This window comes from Triticum aestivum, chromosome 7D, assembly GCF_018294505.1.
Source record: "Triticum aestivum cultivar Chinese Spring chromosome 7D, IWGSC CS RefSeq v2.1, whole genome shotgun sequence".
NCBI classification, from domain to species: domain Eukaryota; kingdom Viridiplantae; phylum Streptophyta; class Magnoliopsida; order Poales; family Poaceae; genus Triticum; species Triticum aestivum.
In genome coordinates, this window is record NC_057814.1 from 575,528,256 (window position 1) to 575,535,641 (window position 7,386).

The 7,386-nt window shown below is 46.0% G+C and overlaps 1 pseudogene; it reads right to left on the minus strand.

Annotated features, from left to right (window-relative positions):
- The window catches only part of LOC123171315 (polyubiquitin-like), a 69,370-nt pseudogene extending 62,196 nt beyond the window's left edge, over positions 1-7,174 (minus strand).
- Between the last annotated feature and the right edge of the window lie 212 nt (positions 7,175-7,386).

Sequence of the window (7,386 nt, forward strand, 5' to 3'; positions counted from 1 at the left end):
ACTAAATACTTTGCTGCAGATGTTAAGTCTATTAGGTGTGGTTGAATTGACAACTCAACTGCTAATACTTGAGAATATTCTTTGGCTCCCCTTGTGTCGAATCAATAAATTTGTGTTGAATACTCCACCCTCGAAAACTGTTACGATCCCCTATACTTGTGGGTTATCAAGACTATTTTCTGGCGCTGTTGCCGGGGAGCATAGATCTATTCTTTGAGTCACTTGGGATTTATATCTGCTGATCACTATGAGGAACTTGAAAGACGAAAAAACCAAGATTTATCCCTCAACTACAAGGGGAGGTAAGGAACTGCCATCTAGCTCTACACTTGATTCACCTTCTGTTATGAGTAAATTTGCGACACCTACTCCTGTTATTGATTCTAATATGTCGCATGTTATTGATGATGCCACTTCTGCTATGCATGATACTTATGATGAAACTACTTCTATGCTTGATAATACTGTGCCATTAGGTGAATTTCTTGATGAACAACTTGCTAGGGTTAGAGAGAATGAAATTATTGAAACTGATAATATTGATGAAAGTGATGATGAAGATTCTCCCCTAGATATGAATTGCCTGATGTACCTGAGGGTTATGTTATGGATGAAGAAACTTCTAGAGACCTTTTTGCTTGCAAAGATAGATATGATCTTAAGAAACTGTTAGCTAAGCTGAAAGAAAAGTCCTTGAATGCTAGAATGAAATATGACCCTGCTTTTGCTACTTCACCTATTTGTATTTCCGATAAGGATTATGATTTCTCTGTCGATCCTGAGATAATTACTTTAGTTGAATCTGATCCTTTCTATGGCTATGAATCTGAAACTGTTGTGGCACATCTTACTAAATTGAATGATATAGCCACCCTATTCACTCATGAGGAAAAAATTCGTTACTACTATATCCTTAAATTATTTCCATTCTCATTAAAGGGTGATGCTAAAACATGGTTTAATTCTCTTACTCATTGTTGTGTGCGTAGTCCCCAGGATATGATTTATTACTTCTCTGCTAAATATTTCCCCGCTCATAAGAAACAAGCTGCCTTAAGGGAAATATATAATTTTGTGCAAATTGAAGAAGCGAGTCTCCCACAAGCTTGGGGGAGGCTTCTCCGATTACTTAATGCTTTGCCTGATCATCCTCTCAAGAAAAATGAAATACTTGATATCTTTTATAATGGACTAACCGATGCTTCTAGAGACCACCTGGATAGTTGTGCTGGTTGTGTTTTTAGGGAAAGAACGGCTGAGCAAGCTGAATTGCTGTTGAATAATATGCTGAGTAATGATAATGATTGGACACTTCTTGAACCAACTCCTAAGCCAACTTCGAAGAAAAGGGGTATTCTATTTCTCAGTCCTGAAGATATACAAGAGGCAAAGAAATCTATGAGAGAAAAGGGTATTAAAGCTGAAGATGTTAAGAATTTACCACCTATTGAAGAAATACATGGTCTTGATAACCGACACAGGTAGTAAAGGTAAATTCTCTCTATAAATTTGATGAAGGTGATATCCCTCATTATAAGTCTACTAGCCAATGCTTGGATGAGTTTGATAATTTTATTGTTAAACAAGAAAACTTCAATGCTTATGTTGGTAGACAATTGAAATGTAATGCTTATATGATTGAACACTTGAGTGATTATATGTCTAGATTTAAAGGTGAACTTAAAATTATTAGTAAACATGCTTCTGTGGTTACCACTCAGGTAGAACAAGTGCTTAAAGCTCAAAATGATTTGCTCAATGAATTAAATAATAAGAAAAATGATAATGCTATTAGAGTTATGACTAGAGGGGGTAAAATGACTCAGGAACCTTTGTATCCTGAGGGCCACCCTAAGAGAATTGAGCAAGATTCTCAGAGAACTAATGTTGATGCACCTAGTCCTTATAAAAAAAAGAAAAAGAAAAATGATAGGACTTTGCATGCTTCTAGTGAACCTGTTGTTGACACACCTGAGAATCCCAATGATATTTCTATCTCTGATGCTGAAACACAATCAGGTAATGGACATGAACCTAGTGATAATATTAATGATGATGTTCATGATGATGCTCAACCTAGCAATGACAATGATGTAGAGATTGATCCTGCTATTGATCTTGATAACCCACAATCAAAGAATCAACGTTATGATAAGAGAGACTTCATTGCTAGGAAGCATGGTAAAGAAAGAGAAGCATGGGTTCAGAAACCCATGCCTTTTCCTCCCAAACCATCCAAGAAAAAGGATGATGAGGATTTTGAGCGCTTTGCTGAAATGATTAGACCTATCTTTTTGCGTATGCGTTTGACTGATATGCTTAAAATGCATCCTTATCCAATTCAGAGAGAAGGATTCATCGCGTTTTACGATACAGAGCCGCCGCCAAGCCCTAATCTCTCTCGGGAGGGCTGATCTGGAGTCCGTTCGGGGCTCCGGAGAGGGGAATCCGTCGCCGTCGTCATCATCAACCTTCCTCCATCACCAATTTCATGATGCTCACCGCCTTGCGTGAGTAATTCCATCATAGGCTTGCTGGATGGTGATGGGTTGGATGAGATTTACCATGTAATCGAGTTAGTTTTGTTATGGTTTGATCCCTAGTATCCATTATATTCTAGATTGTTGTTGCTATGACTTTGCTATGCTTAATGCTTGTCACTAGGGCCCGAGTGCCATGATTTCAGATCTGAACCTATTATGTTTTCATGAATATATGTGAGTTCTTGATCCTATCTTGCAAGTCAATAGTCACCTATTATGTGTTATGATCCGGTAACCCCGAAGTGACAATAATCGGGACCACTCCCGGTGATGACCGTAGTTTGAGGAGTTCATGTATTCACTAAGTGTTAATGCTTTGGTCCGGTACTCTATTAAAAGGAGGCCTTAATATCCCTTAGTTTCCGATAGGACCCCGCTGCCACGGGAGGGTAGGACAAAAGATGTCATGCAAGTTCTTTTCCATAAGCACGCATGACTATATTCAGAATACATGCCTACATTACATTGATGAACTAGAGCTAGTTCTGTGTCACCCTATGTTATAACTGTTGCATGAGGAATCACATCCGACATTATCCATCACTGATCCAATGCCTACGAGCTTTTCACATATTGATCTTTGCTTAGTTACTTTTCCGTTGCCACTGTTACAATTACTACAGAACTGCTACTGTTACTTTTGCCACCGTTACCGTTACTTCCATACTACTATGCTACTAAATACTTTGCTGCAGATATTAAGTCTTTCAGGTGTGGTTGAATTGACAACTCAACTGCTAATACTTGAGAATATTCTTTGGCTCCCCTTGTGTCGAATCAATAAATTTGGGTTGAATATTCTACCCTCGAAAACTGTTGTGATCCCCTATACATGTGGGTTATCAGGTAGCCACTGCGGAAAGGGACGATGCCGAAGATCAAGTCTTCGCTTCGGAAGTTGTCCGGCGAACCGAAGACGACCTCCAATGTGATTGAGCCCGTGCAGCGGGCCTCTACGCCAGGTATTACTCCTTTAAAGGTAGTTTTGGTGGGCTTGGTTCTTGACGTATCAATACCCATTTTGCGGACTGTGTCCTGATAGAGCAGGTTAAGGCTCCTGCCGCCATCCATGAGGACTCGCGTGAGGTGGGATCCATCAATAATTGGGTCGAGGACTAACGTGGCCGAACCTCCGTGATGGATACTGCTCGGATGGTCTCTGCGATCGAAAGTGATCAGACAGGCTGACCATGGGTTGAATTTTGGGGCGACTGGCTCTATCGCATAGACGTGCCTTAACGCGCGCTTGCGCTCCCGCCTGGGGATGTGAGTAACGTATATCATATTCACCGTTTTGACCTCGGGGGGGGGGGAATTTCTTCTGTCCCCCTGTGTTCGGTGGGCGAGGCTCCTCATCGTCATCCTTGCTGGGCGACCCTTTCTCCTTTTGTTCGGTATTTAACTTACCGGCCTGTTTGAAGACCCAACAGCTTCTATTGGTATGGTTGGTAGGCTTGTCGGGGGTGTCGTGAATCTGGCAGGGTCGATCGAGTATTCGGTCCAAGCTAGATGAACTGTCTTTGTTTCTTTTGAATGGCTTCTTCCGCTGACCGGACTTGGAGCCACTGAATCCGGCGTTGACCATCGTATCTTTAGTATTGTCATTGTTGCTTCGACGCTTGTGTTTGTTGCGTCGGGGCCTGCCGTTGCTGTTTCTGGCTTCAGAAGTGCCGGGGTCGCTGGTACTGTTGCTGCTACGGTCTAGCCAGCTATCTTCGTCCGTGCAAAAGCGGGTCATGAGTGCTGTAAGTGCTGCCATGGACTTCGGCTTCTCTTGGCCGAGGTGTCGAGCAAGCCATTCGTCGCGGATGCTGTGTTTAAAGGCCGCTAGGGCTTCGGCGTCCGGACAGTCGACAATCTGGTTCTTTTTAATTAGGAACCTGGTCCAGAATTTCCTGGCCGGCTCTCCGGGCTACTGGACTATGTGACTGAGGTCATCGGCGTCTGGAGGCCGGATATACGTGCCTTGGAAGTTGTCTCTAAAGGCGTCTTCCAAGTCTTCCCAGCTTCCAATAGAGTTTTCTGGGAGGCTATTTAACCAGTGCCGAGTTGGTCCCTTAAGTTTTAGGGGAAGGTATTTGATGGCGTGTAGATCGTCACCGCGAGCCATGTGAATGTGGAGAAGAAAATCTTCAATCCATACTGCGGGATCTGTTGTGCCATCATATGATTCAATGTTCACGGGTTTGAACCCTTCTGGGAACTGGTGCTCCATTACCTCATCGGTGAAGCATAGGGGGTGTGCGGCGTCTCTGTATCGGGCCATGTCACGGCGCAGTTCGGATGAAGTCCGTATGCGGTTTTCGGCCCGGGTGTAGTTGTGCTTGTCGCACCAGGCCTGATAGACGTCTTCTCGCGCTGGGGCACGCCCCCGTGATCCGTAGATTGATCTTGTCTGACCGGCTCTATTTTCCAGGTCCTGTCGTAGGTCATAGGCGTATCCTGGAGCCGCTGTTTCTCTGCCTCTACGGCGAGGTGGCGCGGTGTGACAGCCTGATTTTTGGCCCATTATTTTTCTTTTGTTTTTCTGAGGTTTTTGCTTGAGTTTTCTTTTTCCGTGGCTTTGTGGTCTGGAAACTGAAGAAGATGCCCTCTTCTTTGTTTCCAGAGTGGCTTGTCATTCCCAAATCCTTCCCTAGACCCTGTCATTTTCATCCTAGCCCAAATCCCAATATTCTTTTTATTGGGAATATTCCTTTTCTATTAAAGGAATAACTCAAATTGCCCTAGGTTGTGAAGCAACCTTTATTTACATCACTCCTAAAATTCCCAAATAATTCTCATAAATTTTTTGTGTCATATCTTTCTCAAATATGGAAAAATGTTTCATTTGTCATGTTTATCATCATGCTCAAATAATTCATTTCCTATTCTGCCCTAAATGGCACATTGTTAAGCAAGTGCTATTTTTCTTTTCCCAATTGACCTCAAACTCCTTGGACACCTTTTCCTGTCCATATCATTGCCACATGCCAAAATGCAACCTCATTTGCCTAGTAAGTATTTAATTATGATTTTCCAAAGTTTCTATCCAGAAATAAGCTTTGTGAAGGAGGTGCAAGCTAGGCATATCCAAATGAGTTTCCATTTTGCATTATCCCTCATATCATCATATAATAGCCCTCCACCAAAGTATAGCTCATGTCATGCCTCCATGTGAGCTCATCTTCAATTCTTTGACTCTGTCCAAAATTTCAGTTTGTGAAGCAAGTATATTTTATCTTGCTCCATTATGGCTGCCAATTTTTCTAGGCCTTCTATTATCCATATAACCTACCTCTACCCATTTTGGGCATTGTTCATCAAGCCATTATTCCTCTAGAAGTTTTGCAAGTTTCTGTCCAGAGGAGATGTTTGTGAAGCAAGTACCAGTATGGCTTGGCCAATTGGTATGAGACTTTTTGAGCATCTTCATAGGACCAAATGACTCTGCCTTGCCCAATTTGAGCTCATTTTGACACTCCATGTGAGTGCACCTTCCTGATCAAGTTTCTGGACCAGATTATGCAGTTGCAAAGAAAGTGCATTAAATCTTGGTCCATTTCCTTCCAAACTCGCCAGTATGGTAGTTCTTCCTAAGCTAATCACCCCAGACAACTCATTTGCCTCTAATCTCACCTCAGTTGATCACTGTTTCACGTCCAAGTTTACTACAGTAAACTTCAGAGCTCACTTACCATTTAACCAAAGCGTCTTTAACCAAACTACCACCTCAGTACCAACCTCCCCTGGATGGACTATCAGCTAGACAACGTTTTGGGTGTTGTAGAGCATTGAATGCCCTGGTTCACGCAGTGACCGCGACAATGGCGTGCCTGTGCACGCGCTCTGTGTGCAGTGGCCGCGTCCAGTGACTGTTTGTGCTGGACCCCCTCCTCCTCTCGTCGCCTTCGCGCGCGTGAGCGTGTCCAGCAGCTATCCTGCATCGTCGCCGTCCCCGTGGACCCCTCTCCCCCTCCGTCCGCTTGCTCACCGACGCTCGCCGCCGCGTGACCACGGGCGAACAGTGGCCATTTGGTTCCGTTCGTCGCCGTCTTCTTCCTCCCCGTGCTCCGTGGGCTCCATCTGCCCCGTGGGCTCCTCCCTGTGTCTCCCCGTCGCCTTCCCCCGAGCTCATGCGCGAGCACACGCGTCCGCGGCGCCGGCCACGCGTCCGCGGCGACGACAGCTCGGCACCTCGCCCCTCTGCCTATATAAGCCCATCCCGAGGCCGTGCGACCTCACCACCAGCCTCACACCACCTCCAGCAACTTCCCCGACCAGTCACCCGAGCCGGAGAACCTCTCCTCGCCTCCCTCTGCCTCCATGTCCGCCGCTCCTCGCCGGCTAAATTAGCCCGAAGCCGAACCCCTCTATTCCGTCCACCACCACCAGAGGCCTTCCCACAACCCACCAAGCGTCCCCAACCCTTCTCCTCGTCGCCGGAGTGCCGTATCCCCGAGTTCCACCTCTGCCCGAAGCCGCCGTCCACCGCGGCTACCGTCCCGCTCGTCCGAGCGCTCCCCGGAGTCCGGGATATAGCCCATGTGAAGCGCGGCGTCTCCCTGATCATCCCGGTGGCCGGAGCGCTGCTGGAGGTGGCCTGTGGCGCCAGAACGGCCGCCGGCGTCGAGCTCCTCCCTCTGCTCCATGGGCGGCGATGGGAAGGAGAAGAAGGCCCCGACCCCTCCCTGCTAGCTGGCCGGTGGGCCTCGCGGTCCCACCCGTCAGCCGCACACACCGCTGACCCCACCACCGCTGAGTTGGATAAGTGGAAGCGGTATCCCAGAAATACGTTTTCTTGCGATGAAAGCGTGCTCTGGTGTTCTGCGGTGCGAAATATGCTTTCACTTCACTGAAAGCG